The 3,126-nt window shown below is 46.7% G+C and overlaps 1 long non-coding RNA gene across 2 annotated transcripts; it reads right to left on the reverse strand.

Annotated features, from left to right (window-relative positions):
• Positions 1 to 482: 482 nt before the first annotated feature.
• Positions 483 to 2,916, reverse strand: LOC119086965. Of its 2 annotated transcripts, XR_005090382.1 has the most exons (4): positions 2,531 to 2,916; positions 1,785 to 2,145; positions 1,240 to 1,574; positions 483 to 796 (listed from the first exon to the last, which is right to left on the reverse strand). It is a non-coding gene; the product is annotated as an uncharacterized LOC119086965 (long non-coding RNA). The 2 variants fall into 2 exon arrangements; XR_005090381.1 differs by having other exon boundaries at positions 1,240 to 2,145.
• Between the last annotated feature and the right edge of the window lie 210 nt (positions 2,917 to 3,126).

Genomic DNA, 3,126 nt, shown 5'->3' on the forward strand with positions numbered 1-3,126 from the left:
TGGATCTATGAAAAAAGGGAAGAAAACAACTTTCTGGCAGAGTGGTTGATGATTCCAAAGGAGCAATATCATTCCCTCATGATATACCTAGAACATAGTAGGTGCTCAATGAATAGTTCTTATTTCTATGACAATCGGTAAGGGGAAGGGCCCTCCTACCAACAATTGTGTGTGTGTGTGTGTGTGTGTGTGTGTGTGTGTGTGTGTGTGTGTGTGCCAGTTTTCTTTTTCCATCACGTATGTCCTGGCAAGTTCCTTTACTCTTTTGCTGGCCAAGTGTTAACAGTTTTAACAGCGCTTTCTTGGGCCTTGCCTCTGCTGATGGGACAGAGCCTGTGTTATTAGAAGACATTATTGCTTTCATCTCATAGGTGATAAAAGTAGGTTGGAAAACTGTTGTAAATAAAGGCTTCAAAGCTGGGAAGAGGTGGATTTCCACGTGTGAACCGAGAGCAAGTGACGTCCACTGTTTCATATGAGGCTGCAGATTTATTGGGGGCTATTCCTTTGGGGGAAGTCATTTTAGGATCAAATTGATGAATTCTTTTATTTTCAAAAAAAATTCTCTCTTCTAGTTTTTTTTCAATAGTTAGAATTGATTTTTTTTTTTAAAAAATACAAGTCATTCTAATTTTCTGAGTTAGTATATTAGCTACTTTTCTTGCTGTGACCACATACCCAAAGGAAAGCAACTTAAAGAGAAGAAGGGTTCATCTGGCGTCACGGTTTGAGAGTCCAGCCCCTCAGGGTGGAGAAGGTGTGTGGCAGGAGCATGAGGCAGCTGGTCACACCACAGCTATAAAGAAGCAGAGGGGCTTGAATTAGTTGCTCAGTCACCTTTCTCTTTGTAGGCAAGCCTGGACTTCACCCCTGGAATGTGCTGCCCGATTCAGGATGGGTCTTCCCACCTCAGTGAACCGAATCTAGAAGCTCCCTTACAGAGCTGTGTCTACCTAGAGCTGTGTCTCCTAGCAGATTCCAGATCTTGTCAGTCAAATCAATGTAGTGGGTTTCACTGTGACACTTTGGGCACATGCACCCTTATAGTTTGCTCTAGTTTGTGTAGGCAAAAAGTCTGAGCTCACTTCCAGGACTTGAAATTTCACCAGTCCCTGAACTTGAAAACCCACCAATCCCTGGTCTCACCCCAAGCTCAGGACTTGAAATCACACCAATCCTCATCCTGGGAATCTCCTCCCAGGAAAACTCCAAACCCAAGAAATCCTATATAATGCCTACCTCCTGGACAGAGCAGAGGCTGCCACACTCCTGTGTCCTTCCCAATAAGTCTCTTGTGTGAGGTTTGTTGTGTGGTATGACTTTGTGGAATTCCTTGGCTCCTGACTGCCAGCATACCTTTCCATCTGAGATGTAAAGCTTGTATTGGGGGAACCTTCCCCCCAGAGATGTCCTCACACACTGTCTTCCCTTAAGTTGATGCCCTTTGAACTTCCTTCCATGCGGTACACTAAGTATTCAAATAGTTGTAAGCAAACTTCCACAATGTAAATCTTTTCCTCTAGGCTACCACCTCTATCATTTGTCCACTACTGACAAAATTGAAACAGCTTATCCTGTAAAATGACAGAAATTGCCAACATGAGCCGTGCCTGCTTTGTAAAGCAGTTTGTGAAATAAAAAGGGTAGCACTTCCCCACCTCAGGCCAACCCAGTGCCCACCTCAGGCCAACCCAGTGCGGTGGGAGAAACCGGCCTTCGGGCCAGACCCACATAACATTTCACTGTCTGCCAGGCCCTCGCGGTGAAACTCCCACCCTTCCTACCGTGACTTCAATCTCGACACTTCTTCCTGTCTCTCCTTTCATTGTGCTCAGATGTGACTTGGGCTTTAGCTGTCAGTGCCCAACATTTATAGAAGGAAGGCAGCCATGAAATGCCCCTGCTTTTCTGAAGAATCTTCCAGAACCGCTGGGTTCTCTGGTGGGAGACTAGAGGAGGCACATTGGGTTGAAATGAGTAACATCCAGGTTCAAAGCTCTGGGCACACTTACCAGGTTCGCACAGTTGATTGACTTCCGGGATGCAGCGCCACACAAGGAGACAAACTGTGGGCATAGCGGTGAAGCCGTTTCTAGACTGAGATCTTTCAGGTAGGAAGACTCACCTAAATGTGGCTGGGATCCTCTGTCCCATAAAAAAGAGAAAATGAGCTGAAGCGGGCTGGGAGGTAGGACATGGGCAACGACTTGGGTCACCTTGGCTAAAGATGTGTCCTTTTAAGAAAGGTTGCTCTCTGCTTCTGGTGTTGTCTCCACCCCACCCCTACCCTCACATACACATCTCCTGCCCCCTCACACACCTGAGGACTTTGCAACTGTTCCAAAAATGGTTGTCAGGGGAAAAGAGCCTATTCATGGTTAGGAGTCCAGGAGCCTATAAAAAGCCTGATCCGGGGCCCCTCCCATCCCCTCGATTGGAGCTGGTTATCTAAGAAAGTTTACAGCTTTTGTTCTTCTTCTCTCTGTGTGGCAGTGTTTCTCGGTTCCCCATCAATCTGCAGTAGCCTTACCTCCGTCAGCTGTCCCCAGATCTGTAGCCAGGACTTTGTTCAGGATCCTCAGGATCTCTACTTACGTGCCTCAGATCGCTGTTTCTTTCACTTTTGGAGAAGCTTCCTCTTTTGCTTCCAGCCCTCACTCTCTGGCTGCCACATCCTTCAGCTGCCCTTCTCCCTTCATGGTCTGGTCTGAGTGGCGCTTTCCAGAACATAATTCTGTGTCTGGCCAGAGTTGGAACTCAGTGGCACCCTTAGGTGATCATCCCTCACCCAAGACCCCAGTAACTGATGGTGTCTTCAAACTGTGATCCAAACAAACCCATAAGTTGATTGTGTCAGGCATTTTAGCCCAGGAAAAAACAAACAAACAAACAAACAAACAAAAAGCCTCCAATACTCTAGGCAATGTGGTTTTAGTCTCTGTGGTGGTTTGAAAGAAAATGGCCACCCAAAATAGTGGCACTATTAGGAGGTGTGGCTTTGTTGGAGTAGGTGTGGTCCTGTTGTAGGAAATGTGTCACTGTGGGGCTAGGTTTTGGTGTCTCAAGCCTGGCCCTGTGAGATAGACTGTTTCCTCTTGCTTGCAAGTCAAGATGTAGGGCACTTGC

The sequence above is a fragment of the Peromyscus leucopus genome, chromosome 8b, assembly GCF_004664715.2.
Source record: "Peromyscus leucopus breed LL Stock chromosome 8b, UCI_PerLeu_2.1, whole genome shotgun sequence".
NCBI classification, from domain to species: domain Eukaryota; kingdom Metazoa; phylum Chordata; class Mammalia; order Rodentia; family Cricetidae; genus Peromyscus; species Peromyscus leucopus.